Source organism: Eurypyga helias, unplaced genomic scaffold, assembly GCF_000690775.1.
Source record: "Eurypyga helias isolate BGI_N326 unplaced genomic scaffold, ASM69077v1 scaffold2374, whole genome shotgun sequence".
NCBI lineage: Eukaryota > Metazoa > Chordata > Aves > Eurypygiformes > Eurypygidae > Eurypyga > Eurypyga helias.
In genome coordinates this window covers 174199-194554 of record NW_010245455.1, presented here as the reverse complement: position 1 = coordinate 194554, position 20356 = coordinate 174199, and the positions used below count along the sequence as shown (strand labels likewise).

Below are 20356 nucleotides of genomic sequence, written 5' to 3'. Positions count from 1 at the left end.
ATTTTTCTGACAAGTTGTCCCCTGCCTTGTTTATCAAACACAAATGTCTGTCGCAGGGCTCATACCTATGCTGTTTATTGGCTTTTAGTGGACCAGCTGCTTATAGTTTTGCATGATGTTACCTAATGTGGTGTCCTAACAAGCATTAGCAACATCAGAGAGACAGTTTCATTAGTCTGAGCTTTTGATACCACTTGCATCAACTCTAGGCATACTGTATACTGCTGATGCAAACAGAATGTGAATGTGAATTCTCCACCTTCTTTTTCAATTGCTGATCAATACATGATAACAGCAATCTGAGCTTCAGAGTGTTTTAGTGCTGCCGATCTTTCTTAAAACTCCACTCAAGTTTTCAGTCTACTTGCTTTCTGTTGGCTGTTTTGTTCTCTAAAATATACCATCAATAATTTATTGCAGATTTCCAATAATGCTGAATAATAATGTAGCAGTTATGGAAATGCACTCATTGGTGGCAAAACACTGTTGCTAGATAAATGCATTATCACAAGTACAATTGCAGTACATAACAAATTAATTCAGACTGATTCATTTATAAACACTAAAATGTTAACAGGTCTGATACAAGCATAGCTTTGATATATTGTTTACCACTGCCTTCAGTTATTTCAGCTGCAGATACGTAATAAATGAAATAATTTATTTCTAAGCTGTTGTGGGTACCTTATTCACAGCATACTATCTTTGCTGAATGCAACAGCTGAAATGTGCTTGATATAGCATACGTATGTTGTCTTCTTTTATATGTCTTATTTAATCAGATTTTGGATCTGGTGAAGGGGTTTTTTAATTTTATTCGCGATTAGATTTTTCATTTAAGAGTCTGCTCTTTAAAATTTAACCAGTGTAAGAGAAAACAAAAGTGTCTTTCTTAAATTCTAAGTTCTTTTTCTGGATGAAATATCTTTTTAAGTCAATAGCTAAGGGTAAATTACTTCACAAATGTAGGGATAACATCTTTATCTTTTATATCTGTAATTGAACCTTTCGTATAGTTTTGAATTATTTACCCACTAAGTCTTATGATAAAACATACATTTATTTCAGCAAATTTGCAGAAGGCTCAAATTTAATGTTATTGTCATACTAAGGGTTTTTTTTCCTTCTTTATAAATGGTTTGGTACAAGTTTTTGATGGTAAAATCATTGTAAATACTTTTTTATGACATGAATTAATGCTTCTTAGGGTGCTACAAAATTACCCTCATCATACAATATTATATACATATTACAGAAGTGGCTAATTTAAAATAAATATTGAATTGGATGCAGAGCAGATACTATAAAACTCTTCAAATTGTTTTGAATTCGTGCTTGTTTCCTAGATGCTCATGCTTATACTACGCGTGCAAACTCTTTTTACGTCTCAGAACACTCATAGTTTTCTCTGCGTATATGCTTTCTGATGCAGATATTTATGTATATAGCTGTTTATAGCTATGCACAAAGACCACAATAAGCAGCATTCCTTCATATCTCACAGTGTTCACAACTGTACTTTCAAATTCTATCGTATGCTATATGTTGAATACATAATGGTTCTTTATTCCTCGGCCTTCAGGTTTCCTGAATCTTTTGCTCTCTTTCTGCTGATCAATTCCCTTCCCATACCGTTGAGATTTTTGACCAGCCTCAGTCAAATTTAACAGACAGCTATTGGTAATATGTATTTTAAGCCTTCTGAAACTAGTTAGAGAAGAATACACCTTGATCAAAACTAAGAGGATGACTGCAGCACATCCAGTATCAGTCATCAGAAAATCTCCTTAAGAAGTTGACCTAGTGATATAAGACCCTGCTGATAACTTCTTAAGGATGGTTTTATCCTTCCCCCTAAGTCAGTAACCACTGTGTCAGGCTACGTTTGCCAGAAATGGAGTTGGAATGATTAGTATTTATCTGTGGTGGATGCCACATGGAAATGTTCTGCCGGATGTAGTAACAACAGTGAGCTTATCGGACTTAATTTTTCAGAAAAAGAAAACCAAACCAAAAAAAATCCTAAATCAGGTGGGTTTTTTACTCCCCATTATGATAAACAGGAGATGGTAGGGCTTATTCAGCATAAAAAGCAGACTAATGATCTAAAGAGACTGTGATGTGGGGAGTTGTTTTTATTTTAGTCTTGACATGAAATACTTGGAAGAGCAAAATACCCCACCAAGAAAAAAATACACAAAATGAGAATAAAAGCAATAAATTTCCATCTGACTAGCTTGTGTTTACTCAAATGCAAAAGTATCTAGCAATCACCAGTCATCACTAAGTCATAAATATTTTATTTTGTATAAATTTTTTTACTTTCATTTTTCGTCTTTTATTTTTTTTTTAACAGAATACTGCGCTTTCTTGTGCTTTGCTTCATTTCATCCTTTGTTTAAAATGCATCTGTTTGTGATATGACTGTCTTATGGAAAGATGTAGTCATTTATTAAAAAACAGTTTAATGTTACAATGCAGTGTTCCATCTCACTATGTAAGCGAGCTAAACTTTATTATTCTGTGATGTTTATGTTTTCTTTTGTCAAAATATTGAACATTGTATCATGCCTGATTTTAATAAAGATTGGGGAAGCCTGGCTGGATCAGAGGCATTGAGCCAGATGAGGAAGGCTTTTTTAATGACCAGACCATGACCTCATTTCACTGGCATAAGTGTAGATCAAAGTGGAAGATGCCTGTCCAGTGTGAAGTGTGTTTCTGGGCATGACAGCACTTCACATCAGAAAGACAGCTCAAGAATACGACAGTCAAAATTGCTTAATTATGTCCCAGCTTTGTAATTATTCATCCCTGCTTCTACAAAGAGTTCAGTTGTCATTTCTTGACATAATTATTTAAAACTGTACTCTTCTTTCATTTATAGGGATATGAATTGTACTTCCAACTGTTTCATCTTCAAAACTTGAGACGTAAAACAATGTGATTTGAGAAGACATTTTGAGAGTCCATATTTTTACGTTGTATATTATATAAATAAACAAAATGACATTATGATGTGTCAAAGCACAACATAATCTCATATTTTAAAGGTCTATATTAATGATCGTTTAATCTAGATGGTAAAAATCTGGATATATCCATTATATCTAGAGTGTGTTGCTATGACTAGATACTCACTGTTGTAGGTGTCTTTAAAAATAAATTTAATTGCCTAATACTGGCTCAGTGCACTTGCTTTTATAAAATACATGCACTTCCCAGTATTTAGCAACCCCTCTGCCCAACAACTATTTTTTAGCTTACTGCATTTTTAAGGTTAAATTTTTTTATAATTTTATTTAGAGTGCCAAAATCAAGCAGTATGCATTTGGTATCATGTAACAGTCTTGCAACTTATAGGACCAAGTCATCAGTGGATATCCATGGGTACACATCTGAGGAACTGACTTAATATTATGTGGATTTATGCTGCTTTCCTGCAATTTTACCAAGACCATCTTGTCTACTGGGTATAAGGAAACTGCACAACAAAAGATGGCAGTGTAGGTGTGTTAGACTTTTTTCCCCCATCAGATGCATTGTTTTCATCACAAGTTAGAGTTATAAAACCTGACATAGTATTTGTTTTCTGAAGAACTAAGGTGGAGACACTTAAGCAGAAAGGCAAGTCTAGTATTGCATTTCATGTAATGAGTGTATGCGATCACACTGTTACTTGGAGGGTAGAGGGAGATTATTTTGTTGTGATAGGAAGAGTAAATATTCAGGCAGTAAAAAATAACATGAACCAAAATCAGCATTGCATTCAGATCACTGTCAGTATTCTTGTGTTTGAGCTCATAGGAGAACCTCGTTATCAAAGTGACCAATGGTGATATATGCTTTTTCAAATTCTATTAAAGTTGAGATGAGGCATGAGGAGTGATTATAGTAATTTTTGTCCTTAACTGTTTAACACAAATCATATTTTTCTTAAATAGGTATATTCTGTTTCCTTCCAAGAATTTAGGCAAGGCATTTATTGCTACTGCATCTCATGGGTCTTTCCCCCCTCCACCCTAAATTAGGAAAATACAGTTGGTTTTAAAATTTATTTACAAAAGGTGACAGATAAACCTTTGAAGGACATCACCTTTGCCCACATTTTTTTTTCCTTTTACCAGCACCGTTGTGGCTTATGAACTTACAGCATTTGAAGCAGGTCCAGAGCAAAGGGCTTTTAAAACATGAAGAATCATTGTGTCAATTAACTGCTAGCTATTAAGATACTTCTTTGAGACACCTTCTACATAATAGGGTTTGTTATCATTGAGATGTCAAGGTTTCACATACTAAAATGCAACAATGTCGCAAATTTGAGATTCCAACCTAGACTGTGATGCACTAAATATTGAGTTCAAAGACATTGTAGCAATCATGCTACTATTTGGCACACTGAAGTATCCATTTTGCTTTTTGGAAAGTTTAAGTATTTTAAGCAAGAGTCTGTAACATTATTGGTTCATAATCCCCAAATGACTTATCAAAATTAGGAACAAAGAATGATTGGAAAAAATTACAGAATTTTTATTTCTATGTATGAACACATTGGCGGTTTGGAAGAAAACATTGCTGAGTAGGACCTAGCAGATACAGGAGTGGTACTTGCTAGAGCTAAGTTCAGTCATTTAAAAGTTTTTATTTTTAAAATCCCATTGTTCCAAACAAATCCCATGATCCAAAACAAACATAATCAAGCACACCTATATAAAAATTAGACTAAATAATTGTGTGTGAATGATATCTGAGTATTTTTTTCTATACTGGTAGATTTTACTTTTTTTCTAAAACTGGGCCATGACATCTTGAGCTTTTCTTTGGCCTCCAGGTGTATAGGTATGGTGGTTAATGTGGTAGAATAAGAAATAAGAAAAGCATCGTGAAATTCCAACCTTAAGAAGTGATCAGAGTGCTGGAGGACTGAGATATGATCTTAGGGTTTTTCCTTCTGTTTTCCAATTCCATACGGTATACTGATCCATGGAGGTTTTTTTTTTTTTAATTTAATTTGGAAGTTTAGTTTTCTGTATGCATTAGTTGAAAGGAAGACCAGAAGAATCTTTAGGATTATGATACAATCATCTGCCTCTCAGTCTCTGAGAATATCTGCATGTCCCCTTGACAGTGGCATTGCAAGAATAGCTGTTCATTTGGTATGTGTATGTGTGCGTGGGCTCACCATGAAGCACAGTGAATCCAGAAATGCAACTTGAGCTGTGATATTCATAAATTCTAGGATACTTTGTTCAGAAGACTTTACAAAGGTCAGTAAAGCTGTCCTCAACTTTTGTAGACACAAAAAATAAAATATGCCTTGATTCAGTGTTGAAAGATGAAGTCTGCTATTGCACCGTGTAGTGCTTGTAGAGTAGATTAGTGACATGAGATTTTAAGAAATGGGAAATCTAAGTATTGTAGCTGTGCAAGTGGTAAGAGGCTTAAGGATGTGACTGGAAAGTTATATATTAGACTAGGAAGCAGAAAGCTGGTAGTTGGTCAAATGGCTAATGAAGTTCTATAGAAGACACCTGTGGATCACTGGAGAATGGTATTTGGACCTGTGAACATACAATATTTAAGGATACAGGTCAACAGGGAGTGCTACTGTAGTTTGTGTCTTGCCTAATATGTTGTCTTTGGATGAAGTAATGCAGTAATTAGAAATATGTGATAGCTTCTTTTACATTTCCTTTGCTTATATATCAAATGTGCATATGAAGGAGAGCCATAGACTCTGTTCTGTGGTTGAAGTTACTGTGCAACAGATCCCACTGTCTTTGCATATGATCAATAGCAGACCAGTGTTGCGCTTGATCATAGTATGTTTTCCTGGTGAAGAAACCTAATGATCAATTTGATCTGACTGTGAATCTGTGCATCATGTGAGGAAACTCTTGTTCCTGGAAAAGCTGGAATTAATAACAGGTTTTACAGCAGTCTGCTAAGGCTAGTTGGTAAAGAGTTGCCTTCAAAGTGCCTGCGGGGACAACTGTGTTAAAGCAATCTGAAAGACAGGCTTGGGAGAAAGCAGAAAACAAGGGGAAGAGAAGGATCAGTATCCAAAGAGGAAAGAAAGACAGTTATGATAGCAAAGTTGAAGATAGGAATCTGAGCTACAAAGAGCTTGGAAAGCAAGAAGCTTGTATGCAGTACTTAAATGTCTTAGTTTGCATATTCAAAGGGAATTTTTGCTATATTTTGACAGATCACATGATTAGAGAGAAAGTACCTCAGGCAGTAGATGAGGGAAAAGCAATGAGTTTGAACAGTAGGGACTAAGCTGAAAACATGCAGCTGCTGAAATAGCAGAGGAATGTATTGTCCTTGCTTAGCTTGCTGTAATTCCAGCTGTCAAGAAGGAAGAATAGACACGTGTCATATTTTTGTTAGAGTAGGGGGAAAGATTCTCCTTCATTGTTTGTTCTTGTAGTGATAATTCCTGAAAACTCCTATACTGAGTTCTTTGGGAAGGTATTATGTGGGCTGCATTTCAGTGTCTAATTGCTATTGAAGATACAGAATGCAAGAGGTGATGGCTCTTTCCTAGAATTATTCATTCAAAAAACAGTATATGATTGTCACGAAGCTAGTGTCCTTTTAGCCGTTAATGATCCCAATGCACTTTTCACATAGGAAGGGGTGATAGTCCTGGAGCCCTGGCCTGATTCCAGTTCAGGTAATTACATTCTGCCTCCATGGATTTCTCTGCAGTCTCAATTTACTAAGGCATTCTTCTCTACCTTCTGCCCTAAACTGTTATGTAGTGTTGCAGCGTGCTAGTTAACCAGCTGCTACTTTGCACCTGGAAGGTGTCTGTCTTTCAGCAGTAGTGAGCAAATTGATTCCTTTGTAAGACTTGTTTAATATTTGTAAAGCAATTGGAAGTTTTCTGTTGATTGGCAATAGGAACCATATATCATTAACACATACATTTAATTGAAGAAGCTAGCGTGACAACTTGTTTATTAACGCTGTGGGTTTTTTTTTTTTTAAATTATTTGTGGGTTCAGAACTATGGGAACTTCAATTATGGTTGTAAGCATATGGTCTGGCTTTTGTCTTGTGATCAGCTCATCCAGTCTACTTAACAAAATGCCATTCAGCAGAATATAATTCTGTGATATCAGACAGTAGAGCAAGAATCATGGTTGGTTTAAATTCCCAATGGATCAATATGGCTAGAATTTTGTCCTAAAAGTTTTGTTTGTTGTTCCTTTGGAAATGGAAATGGTGCTGCTGTAGAAGCAGAGCTCACTGCACTCTTCTGTAGTTCCTCTTTTCATGAAAACTAATGCAGTGGTTTTCATTATCAGATAACACCACTGTTAGGCACAGGAGTTGCTCATATGTTGATTTTGTAAAAAGAAAAAGTATTTAATATGGCATTGGTAAAACTCTGGGCCAGCTTATCTCTATTCTTTTGTTGCTAGAGGTGATTCTTGGTGGTTTCTACCTCGCCCCCCCCCCTCCCCCCCCCTTGACTTTTGAGACCCTATATCTCATGTACTCTTAATCATGTTGATGAGTCATTTCCATTGAAATAGTGGTAGTATTAAGTGTGATGGTTAGAATATATGAAATTTCTTAGCTGTGAAACAAAGGTCCAATTATAAAATACTGTTTTCTTTTTTTTTTTTTCTGGAAGCTGCTTGTCATAGGGAGATTTCTGAGATAGCATATCTGTGGCAAACTACCACTACCAAAGGGTCTATTTATAATTTTGTAAATGTGAAGCACCTGTTTCAAAAGTTGGAAGGAACTGTCATGACTGAATTCATATTTGTTGCTTGTTTTGGCTATAATTGGATGTCATACATTTTTCACAGCAAGCTCTGCAGTGTATTATGCATGCTGTGTTAAGGCCTGGCTTCTCTGTTTCACTGACCCATCTAAAGGTCAGTAGCCGTTAGATATAAACGTGGTTACAAGGGCCACTGCAAATGAAGACAAAAAATGATTTGTTATTGTGACCTTCTCAGTAGTGTATCTGGCAGTAAGAGACAACATGCTATCAGGATGTTGTATTTTACATTAACTTAACCAAGTTCCTTGGCACCCTCCATGGCAGAGGTTATACTGCATGCTTTTTAGAAAGGCGATTCTCTGATATGAAGCAACATTAGGTGAACTTGTAAAAAAGTTATTTTCATGCTCTCACAATTATGACTTGTTCTTTCACACCAGCTTATGTTGCCACGTAGTTTTAGGTTGCTGATATTTTGAAGGAGGAAAAAAAAAAACCTAAAGGTTTATAGAGTTTTAGATAATAAGACTTGTTTAATTGAACACCCATGAAATGAATAATTGCAAGTAACATTATATAGATTATTATAGTTGTTTTCATTACATCTCTCTGTACTCATGTGTTTTTCAGTAGTCTCTTGCTGGTAAATCCTAGTATCTAAAGTACTAAAAGATTTCCCTAATGTTTACAGGAAAATTTTTCTGTACTTCATGGTACTTTTCTATTTCTCTGCTGTAAATTCCCCCCTTAATTCCTCTTGCCTTCTTCCTCTCCCCTTGATTCTTAGGGGGCATGGAAGCTGAACATAAAGTATTTATTTGGAGCATTTTACCAGATCTTTGTGATTCAAATGACTGTATTGTTTTTTCTTCTTTTCTGCCTTGAAATACTACTTTGCTTCATTTAATATAAATCTTTCAAGAAACTTTCTCTCATGATGTAGTTGACAACTTTTTGGTAGTGAAGTTTCTCATCCAGACCAAAGAAGTAAATAAACAACTAAAAAATAGAGTGCCTTCAGCATGTCATTATCTACAAATTTTTATTCCCCTAGAATTCTTTGGATTTGCTTGCCATTAGCAAAAAGGTTTTGGTTGCACAGTGACATTTTCCGTGATGTCAGTGATAATGCTGTAGTCCCTGATTCTTCAGAAGTGGATTTTCTCTTCTGTGTGTTTCCTTTTGACAACAGTGGGATCATGGTCAAAGAGAGTAGTCTAAAGCAATCTGCAAGGTTACAAGTTCAGGGTGTGAAGATCTAAATTATGTTGGGATATAAAGGACCGTGTCTTCATCATATAAAATGTGTTTCAAGCACATCACATAGTGTCCTGTTGTGGAATGAATGCTAAATTGTTTTTAGTGTTGCCATAGTAAAATTAGATGGATGGAATGAGAGGACAGGAATGAAAGAGGAGGTAAAATTAATGCCCTTGGTATTGACTAATATTTTTAATCACTTTGGAAACAATGCTAGTACCCAAAAATAGCAGTTTAGTACCATTTCAGATATCCTAAAGTATACAACAGGTCCCTGTAGGGATGGAAGATAAGTATCTGGAAGATGCAAGCTTTTCTGGAGCCATCATGGAAGGCCAGGCCCAGATACTGTAGGGTGGCTAAAAAGGCAGTAGAAGCTTGTGTTTAAGCAGCTGAATCCTGCCTTTCCTGTTGTGCTAAAAGAAAAACCATGTGCTGCAAAATATTGACAGGTCAAGAGCACCAGAACATTATAATAATCCTCCACTGCACTAACGTCAGCCAGAGTGTGTTCCAAGAGGCACATAGGGCTGGTAGTGATGTCATCTCGTAAAAGCTCAAGCGCATCAGTCATTCTCTCTTCTTTAATGAATAAGAACATGACCAATTTGCAGCTGGTTTATGACTTTTTCAGGAAAAGAATTAATGATTTGTTTTCAGAGAAGGATTAATACTTCTCCCCTTGTCTCCACCCTTACCAGAAATGTATAAGCCAAAGAAATCCTGAACTTTTTTTGCCGAATGAGTTTCTAAAACTGCTCCCTTTGTCAAAGGATGCAAAAACAATTTCATCTGCTCCCTTAAAATCATATTGAACTTAAAGATTCTGGTTCCAGTTCCTGAATGTTAGTTGGAGCTGATGCTAACCTCATTGTTAACCTCCTCTTCTCCATCTTGCAGACACTGGAGCCATCATAAAATGTTTAAGGTTTGGTGACTTTGCTTACACATGCTTGTTTCAGGGGAAAATGTGGGGTTTGTTGTGTGCCAGAAAAGCTAAAAAGCATTTGTGACTGAGGACATTTAGTGACAGTATAAAGCTTTTGCAGTAAATTGTTGTCCTAATTTATCTTTGTTATTCACAGCATCCAAGGATAAAATGCTCATAGGAAAACATAGAAATTGTAATTAACTCTGCTGTTAGGAACTTCTCTGATAAATAAAGAAAATTACTGTCACGTTTCAGAAATGGCATTGCTTTGAATCCTGTTCTGTGAATGATCTCTTTTGGAGATAGGGTTTCTTGTGACTTTAGCAGGCAGGGAATCTGTCCTTAAGTTATGTGCATTTAATTTTTAAGTGTATTTAAAGTATGCTTCAGTTCTAATGTATCAAATCCCATTATATCAAAGCACTTAGTAAACACATGTCCATTGTTCCAGAAATGATTAATTTCTCTTTCAACCTTGGTGGGGCTTGAAAACCTTAGGCATTCTTTCTTATAAAAGAACCTCTGAGAGATTTGCTTAATGAGTAAATTACAATTACCTTTGTGTTTCTAATTTATGAACTTGATGCAGAAGGAGATGAAGTTTTCTGTTATGTCAATCAGCAAACTGTCCTACATATCTTACTCTGGCAAATTTCATTAGGAGATGTATCATTTGGGTTAATTTAAGAAGTAAATTCAGGATTGAGAAATTAAGACTTTTTTTTTCTTCCCACATTGTAAGACTAAATATACAACTTTGTTCACATAACGGTTACAAACAGTTCACTGTGTAGGCCAAATGTTCTCTAATGCAGTAAAATTAAGAAATAATATGCTTTGAAAGTGATTTATGAGTGTGGTTAAACTGCCAGATTTACAAAGAAATAGTTCAGATCTTGGGAAGCCTCAGGAGTCACGTCAAAAATGAATTTGACCATGATTTAAACTGCTACTTTTCTTACATGACATTTAATATGTGTACTTTGGAGGCCCATATGTCTTTAATAAAATAGCATTAAGTTTTAAATATGATATGAATGCAGTCAGTTTCTAAATTCATAACCTTTTCCACAACTCCAAAATGCTAACCAATAAGGGAGTCATAGATGCAATAAAACATAAACCTTAGAAAATAGTTTTTTATTAGAACGGTTAGACAGTTGGCAGCTGTGTTGTAATGTAATAAATACATGCAGCCAATGTGGGTTTATCAGTCTTTGTTTACACTGTAAGCAACTGGGACCAGACAACTAATTATAACTGAGGACTAAAGGTCATGAAAAGTATATTTTGTCCAGTGAATGTGTACTTGCTAGGTGAACCTTATAATGCTAAGGAAAGTAATTTATTAAATAAGAAACCCTATAGTATGCTTCCTAGTTGAATTTGTCTGAGAATATAATATTTATTAGAGCTTCAGATACTTTAAGGCTGTTCTGAAGCACTAAGTATTTCAAAAGTCATGGAAAGATGTACACAGTTTATAAAGGGTTTCAAAGCTTAGCAAATGGTGGCCAAAAGAGTTCAGTGTTTCATGACAACAGAAATACTGGGGTCTGGTCTATGCTGGAGTGTATACTCAGTAACAAAGGACTATTAACATATTTTGGGGGATATTTCTTTGCAAGGAGATGTATTTTATTACTTATGTTAATGTATTGTAAGATTTCTTTCTGAAACAGAACCTAGCCCACAGCAAAACCAGCTCTCTTAGATAGCTTGGGCTTTTATTTAGAAAAACAGATTCTGGTATGCTTGCGGAGTTACTCATTTGTTCAACATGCCTAGAACAGTACTGCGAGCCTGATCACATATTCTAGGTAGTCTGACATTCTAATGAAAGCTATTGAAATGGTGTGGGAGCTGGAAAAAGACAGATTTTCTGTGTACTCTGAAGAGTGTGTGGGGGATAAAAACTTGATTGTGGTGTACTTTTTCCTCCAAAATGCTTTCAGTGGTTTGATTTCTGGTTAGTGTAGTTCTAGAAAAATGGCAAAAAGTAAATTTAAAAAGTCTGCTTTAAGATCTATTACAAAGCACATATTCAAATGCTAATCTGTAGTCCTCCAGAATTATGAGTCCCCTAGAGCATCCAGAAAATTATTAACAGCATGTAATCCAGCTCAGTGTGAATGCATCTTTACTCTGTTAGCCAATCTTTACATAATACAAATCATTCTACCTATAAAAGCACAAATATGTTATTGTTCTCAACAGGCAATTTAATGCAGCTATGGGGAGGAGAATAAGAGAAAAGAAGATTACAAGCTAGCTGATCATGCCTTTATTTCTCTTAAATCTCTCAGCATTTCTCTGTGGTTGTACTTGTTTAAAGATTGTACACAACTGTGCCATCTATATGATTTGGAAAGCAAATCAGCCTAAATATGAAGTTACAGTGGGTGTAGTTTTTAGGGGATTTGATACATTTATCACAAATATACATTTTACCCCAGAAGCAGTGCTGAACCTGTAATTTTTTTTTTTTTTCTTCTTATAATTCTTTTGAAGACTTGAGTTTTGTGGTAGAAAACTTATTTAAATTTGCCACCCAGTTGTGCAGCTTTAGCTGCAGAAGAGCTATTAAAGTTAATTATTTTCTGGAGGGTTTTATCAGAAGGATGATTTATGTGAGTATGTACAGAAAGTATGTGAGTGAGGACAAAAAACATTTTATTGAAATAATACACAACTATCTCCTGTCATGCTGTGGAGTCAGGATCCTGCTCCCATAGTAGTATGTGAATGTGACGTGAGTTTAGCTGGTAATTCTTATAAGCAAGGAGGTGGATCCACTCCAATATAAGTGTGAGGATTGTCGTTGTCTCTTATTATTGCAATCTGCTGTTATTATGACTCTCACTGTAAAGTTTTGCATCTATATGAAAATAATACTTTTGCTCTTTGTAGTGCTTTTGTTGTTTTCTCTAACCATGTGTAGTTACCGTGTATGGGTACTACCTAATCACCAGTGATTGGAAATTTCTGTAAAGCGTTAGATATGAGTAAGCAGTGGAGCCTATTATTATTAGTTGCCAACACAAAACACGAACTAAATGTTTGTTTTGAAGTGAAAGGTGAAGGTACTAATACTGAAGTAGTCTCTCTGGGAAGAAGAATGGAGCGGTAGAGGTAATTAATGTTCCTGTTCTACCTGTTCTTGTCGAGCCCATCAGGCACAAACTGGAAGAAACTGTACATAGTTCTGTGGAAAAATAGCATTCCTGAGTTTAAAACAGGATGTCACTTGCATGTTTTGCAGTTAGCTACAGGTCAAGTCCATTGGACTGTTGAACTAAAACATAAAATATTTGTGCTGCTGGGTCTTAGGGCTATTCTTGGAGAACTTGCTCACTTCGCATGCATTTTGGCAGGAGTTTGTGCTTTGTTTTCTATTGCATATTGTTCCAGAGATATCTGACAGGGCCACAATAGTTATCCATCGCCCCAGGTCTGCTCAAATTTATAACTATGTTGCTTTTGTATAATGTCCCTCAGCCTTTCCCCTTCCTCTTACAATGATTTTTCATATCTTTATGGCCTGAATAAGACTCTGCAGTGCTATTTTCTTCTAAATAATGAGTCAAAGATGTTGTGTGTGATTTTGATGGAGTGCTATAACAGGACTAGGCAGCAGCAGCAGCACTGTATGTGTGGCACAAAATTCTTTCATATGAAGAAACTTTGAATCCACTTTAACTACTGTTGAGTAGACTCTGAAGGAGTAGTCTGCTGTGTCAATGTAAGCAAGAGAAACACACATCTTTGCCATGTCAAATGGTCTTTCCAAAGCAGGACTAATTAAAATGTCTGCAAATGTGGTTCTAGTTTCAGAACAACTAACCAATCATTCTCTAAATAAAAAGAAATATATTGCATTGGCAAGATTGTCAGCAGCACCTAGGCAAGTAATTTGCTGATAGAAGTCCTTTGGATTTTATTTTTGATCTCTGACAGTAGAGAATTCTTACAAGGTGAGAAAATCAGATAATTTAAAGATATTTTTCTATTCATAGAGTTCATGTACCAGGACAGAATGGTGCATGGTTTCTCGGTAAAGGACACACCTAACTTTCTGGGAAGCATTGCTGCAAGGCCAATGACAGTTGCAAAGTAAGGAAAGAAATAGAATAGAATGGATTTTATTTTCCTGATTTGTTTTTGAACGTGAAACTAGAGATGTTATTTTTCATAGCACTTCTTGATTTCAAGGCAACAGCAACATAGCTTTTAGGTCTTTTTCTACCCTATGTGTTTACCAGTTTCTCTGGAGAGAACTTCTGAAGAATTTTTGTTTATGTGAAGTGCTCCTTTTTTCCACCTCCTCTTCCACCTCCCCCCAAGTAGTAATGAATAGGTATGTTGTTGGTAGAGAACTTACTTGGCTTGTCCTCTTGAGGTCATATTTTGGCAAGTGGATAGTCTATTTTTTTAATTTGATAAACCCCTAGTGGAATATGGTTTGGCTTGTAAAAACTGCTGCATAAAGAGGCAATGGTTGTCTTGTCCTTTACAGCCTGGTCTTCTGCCCAATGATCACTGGCTGAGGCAGCATCATAGTAACACTACTGAAACTTTATGGAGCTCTAATTAAACCTAAAATGCACTAATTAAAGCTTATAATCTTGTGTAATAGTGGTAAAGTGAGATTAGAATATGAGGGCTGGTATAGTATGGGAGAACAAAGCACATGCCTAATACTCTTTATACTTTTACACCTGGAAAGCAATTATCTTCCAATCTAGGCTCACCAGTGATCCCAAAGAAGGTTTCTGGAAGTTAATGTCAAGTTTATTTTCAGTCAAGGTATTTCAAAATGTTGTATGTAGATAGAACAGCTATTGCAAATTTGAAAAATCAGGTATCTTTTTGTAGCTTATATGAGGGGAAAAGGTTGAACTAAAGATTTTGCCTATGCTATAGTTACTTAGAATCATAGAATCACTGGGTTGGAAAAGACCTTAGAGATCATCCAGTCCAACCGTATCTGTCCGCCACTAAACCATATCTCTCAGCACCTCATCCACCCGTCTCTTAAACACATCCAGGGATGGTGACTCCACCACCTCCCTGGGCAGCCTGTTCCAGTGCATGATAACCCTTTCGGTGAAGAACTTCTTCCTTACATCCAATCTAAACCTCCCTCTTACTTGAAGATGTGAGTAGTCTCTTCTAATCCCTGTATTGATAATAATGGTGAAACCACTGCATTATCAGAGCTAATGTTCAGATGGATTCATGATATATCCATTCTGTGTGCATATGCTTTCTTAAAGAAATGCACTAATCAAATCCTAGTATGCTATGTAAATTGAAAATGGTAGCTACTTGATCCCAAGCTGGAGAACAGATTAAATGGCTGGTGTATCATGTTCTCATCCATAATATTGGATGATAGAATAGTTTTAGTTGGTAGAAACTTGCTGTAGTAGGAATAAAATAAATCATTAACTTATCCTGTGGCTGAACTTCTGTGCCTAGGCTGAAGGGCCACCCCTTTGTATCTGCAGTAAAATCCTGCCTGCAGTGCAGTGGCTAAAAAAAATTTGCATTTTCAGTGGAGACAGTTTTTCATGCTTTTTCTTCTGCACTATTCAAAGAAATACTTTTCTGATGTACTTTATATTTGCAAAGACTTACTTTTTTTCAAGGGAGAACAAACTCTGTGCTAGGCTTTCAGTGCTGTTTCTTCTCCACTCAGAAACAAGTCAGAAAATAGCATAATCACTTTTTCCTTTGTTAGGGGCATGGAAAAAGCTGTCTCTCAAGAAAAACAGATGGGCCAGGTAAGAAGAAAATCTTCTAAGACAGCGTGCGTGCATAAGTTATTACTATTGGAAGGCTGGTAGTGTGTCCCTGATGCAAATCTCGTGTCCAGATTCAGACATATGTTTGTGTGCTATTACCAGCACTCCAGGATTTAAGAGTTGGTGGTGGTGGGTGGTGTTTTTTTTTTTTTTTTTTTTTTTTTTTTTTTTGTTGAGGGCTAAGAGCTTCATTGTCTTTATGAAATCCCTTCTTTCTCTATGTTCTGTATATGTTGAGGAGTCTTTTAAAGCCTGTGTCAGATCTGCTCTTCGTGTGAAGTCTTTATAAATATTTATATAGCTCTACTGAGGAAGAGTCAATCCATTAGAATGCTTTAGGCTAAGATTAGCACTTATGAAGCCTATTTAGCCAGATAATGTTTACTTTATTAAATAACATTAAAGAGATAGTAAAATAAAGCTTCTTTATCAGATAGTGGTAAGATCCATGAAACAGGTTTATTAATGTGTAACTATCAAATTATACTTGCCTCAGAATTCAGGGAAGTAGCAGATTAATTGCCTATTTGATTAAGGCAGATTAGCATGTTTGTTAATGTTGAAGCTAATTCTCATGTGTGTAGGCCTTTGATGAAGTCATCAACAGCCTCCCCTACCTAATAGAACAATGCTGGTCTGAGATTGTATGGCAGCTCATGGTGATTGCCACCTCCTGCCCCTTCTGAAAAACATGTTCCTGATTTTATGGCATGCATGCAGAAATATTTGTGATTCATAGTTGGCTTCTGCAGATGTTTATAAATCAATGCATATTTGCCACAGACAACTTGCACACAGTAGAATCAGAGTGAACCAGCTTCAAGGTAGTGATATGGGGAACTGGTCCGCTACTGGTCCAACACTGCTAGGAGGCTGATACTCTCAGATTTTAGGTTAAAAAAAAAAAAAAAAAAAAAAAATTGTATTTCTGCATGTTACAGACCTCTGGCAACATTGGAGACAAATCTCTGAGGAAGAAGCTTAACTTTATGGTCATTCTTGCAGACCATTATAAAGGGTAAATATACTTTGGGTTCAGTCACATATGCCGCATAAGGGACACCAGCCTTTGCATGTGCAGATGTCTATTTATAGTAACCATCTAACCGCAGACCTCTGAAACAAGCAGTTCCTTTAATATTACATATATTTACTATCCCTGATTCTCAGATATGTTTGTTTTCAAAATCTTACAGTATTCTCTTGGCAGTCATGTAAATGAGAGGGTTGTCTCTCCTGAAACCATCATATTGTCATATTTTAAATGTACCCTTGAGTTGAGGATTATACAGTCCAGAAAAAAATTGTTGCTATTCCTTTATTCCACCCCCAACCCGCCTCTATCTAGAACATGTTGGTTCCGAATTCTTTTAATGTCACTAAGAGAAAGAGACTTTGAGAGACAATTGTTGTAATGTGAATCTTCGTTCCTTCTAATTACTATCGCTGGAATAAGAATTGATGAATACAGTTCCTCAATTCAGAGTCAATCCCACCTCATATGTTTTGGTTTATTCTTTTTTTTTCATTGGAACAAAGATATTCAGATCTCCATTTCTGTATTTCTCTACCTGCCCTCTCTTACCAAAGTAGGGCTGATTGACTCTCACATAAAGGATAGGATTTAGAATAATATTAATGATGATGTCAGAAGGGCATGATCAGAATACTTTTATAGAGCAAGAAAATTCAAAAATACTGAAACATTTCCTTGCAGTCACAACAATGGATAAATTTGTCTTCTGCTGTGCCTTCCCTTTGCCATCCCCTCAAGAAGAAATGTAGGCTGTATTTGAAAGGCTTATATTTTCAAGAATAACTTTTTTTCCTGTTTAATGTACTTGTTGCATCCCTAAGAATATAAATGTCATAGACTGTTTCATTTTCATACATTTGACTTTTTTCTTATGAACCTCCTACGGACAAGTCTGGAGCCACTAACTACAAGTTTTATAATTGACTTTTCTCTTAGATCCTTTTGAGTTTTCTTCTGTTAACTAGGCTTTTTTTTTCTCTTTTTCTTTCATAGCTGATTCTCTAACTAAGGTCATTACAGGAAGTAAGTCACAAAGTAGCAAATGTAGGATTTTAACTTTCAATTTATTTAGGTTAGTTTCATTTTCTGAACACTTCTAAAGTTACTTTGGTACAATGCCTGCAGCTTGTTCCAGATTAAAACTTCTTTTTCTTTCTCTAATTCTCTCTCTTTTTTTATTTGATTCTAAAATACAATAATTTAGTTTGTAAAGAGGCGATAGGCTGAGTTCTTTGTCACCTTAGATCTGCGTTTTCACAGGTAATGAGTAGACTAGACTAGAACTACAGCAGCTGCTCTTGAGAAGTGAAAATAGGCTGTAGCTGTCATCTGAACAGTAAACTCACTATTCCTTTTGTTTAAAATAACATGCCTGTAAATTTCTTTGAGCAGCAATGGTAGAAAAAAAGAAGTTGTAAAAAACCCCATAGAAAAGACAATACTGAGTGTTAATTGGATGGGAGGATGCTAAAAATGTAAAGCAGTCTATATTTATTTATCATGTGGGGTCAGAAAAGTACATCATCTTGAGAGAAATTAAGAAAATTTTCAATAATGCAAATGTTTCCATTACAGAAAAGTTGCACAGAAGGAAAGCCCTCTCTGAAATCTTCTTAGCACAATTCAGTTAAAGCAGCGTTATTTTTCCTGACCACTTCAACAGTTGAAATACACCAATTTAACACAGATTTATGAAAGTCAGGGACTTCTGTTAATTGTAATTCACTAGAGATCAGTTTAGTTAACAAATTCTTTAGTTAACAGAGTCTTTTGAAGAACTACATCCGCAGATCCAGGTATCTGGTGATCATAACAGCTTATGTCTATTTTAAAGTACTTCTGTGTGAATTTAATCCTACCTAGTGTTGAAATGCCTTTAAGTTCTATTTAAAATAGAGCATTTCTGTGTAAGCTTCATTCATCAAAAGTGAACATGTTTTTTAATAGAAACTCCCTAAGTGTTTTGTCACTGCACTTGTCTGCGTACTATTAAGAAAGATTGACAAAACCCTTTAAGTATTACGTATCATCTCAAAGATAACAAGAGGTCACATAGTAAGGCCCATGTCCACAGACTAGATGCGTTTGAAGAGCTGAGTCATGTTTTTCATATAAATTATATGGAATGGCCCAGTATGAACACCTTGTAAAACTCAAAAGGCTTTATGATTGTTAATAGCTTTTGAAATAGTGATTTACTGGCTAATTTGAGACAAATTATGTTGCATTGTGGGCTAAGAGAATGTGTTATCCTATCGGCATAAATAATGTTATTGGTTGTGCATTTCAGAAGCAAGTGAAATGTCTATTACGTTATATGTTCCAAGTAGGTTTGACATTTCAACTTTTACTTATGACTTATATCAGCCTGGTTAGTGACAAACTGTAAAGTTGAATGATGCATTAATTTTTTTCCTGGCATGTTATCTATCACTGTACTAACCTGTGAACTAAATGTAAGTTAACAGTGGTAATCACTCTGTAACTGCAATTTATTCAATGGAAAGCCATCTTATTAGTGTAAAAATAGTTTGAAGTGACATATTTATAAGGACTGTGATAAAACTTTGATGTATCCTTAATGTGTGCAATGTGAGACATTTATAATGGCCCCAAGTGTAATATTAACGCAGCCTTTTAATGCACGTAAAAAGAGATTGGTTCGTTTTGATTATATTACCCAATATAGGTTAGATTCTCTTTTGGAGTTAAAGCATTGCTTGCTGGTTCCAAATGCCAAAATGAGTGGAATTTCAAGACTCTTAAGTGAATTCGTATCTTCTGAGAGGTACTGGACAGGTAGCATTGCAAAGAGGAGTTAGATATTTAGTTCATACATGTGATGGCCAATGTCACTTTGTCCCTGCTCTGTACACATGGGCTCAGCTAGGGTACTGTGTCCTATATTGACAAAACCCTCAAGAGTTTAACTGCCATGTCAGCTCACTGCTCAGCTTCTCTATTGGAAATGTTAAAAGCATAATATTCAAGCAATGAACAGATATGAATACTCTCAATAGCATAGAAGTTGGTCTCTGAAGAGTGTTGTAATAAAACCTTGTCTACTACAGATCTGGTGATAGATTCCAAATGATAGATCAAGAGGTAAAAGGATGACTATCCAATCATCCTGTGTGGGTTCTTGAATATAATGGGATTATCCACTTTTTAGAAAAAAAGCTTTGTTATTTAAAAGTATTTAAATTATGCACTTTACAATTAAATTGTAAATGCAAGCAAGAATTCAGATTCTCAGAACAGCTCAAGTGTGCAGTAATTACTAGCTTTTATAGAAAATTTCTCTGAAGAATATGAAGCAATGAGAATATTATCAAACATTTCTAGTTCAAAGACTGTCTCATAATTGCATGCCTCTCTATCTGCTGAAGATTTTGCAAAACTCTGCAGAATCTCTTCTTAAAATTCTAAGTTTCTTAGATTGTTATAATAAAAGCCCCTCCTGCCTTTTATTAAAAGGAAAGCAATGCTGCAATATATAATTACATTAATAACACATGATTTTTCACTTGGAATGAAATTATTACATTAATGTTTTCTTTTAATCCTTCAGGTGT

The 20356-nt window shown here is 35.5% G+C and overlaps 1 protein-coding gene across 1 annotated transcript in view; it reads left to right on the top strand.

The window, feature by feature from the left end:
• LOC104508428 (chromosome unknown open reading frame, human C10orf11) overlaps positions 1–20356 on the top strand; it is a gene marked incomplete at both ends in the record, with an annotated part of 186336 nt that overhangs the window by 20997 nt on the left and 144983 nt on the right. The window lies entirely within an intron of this gene.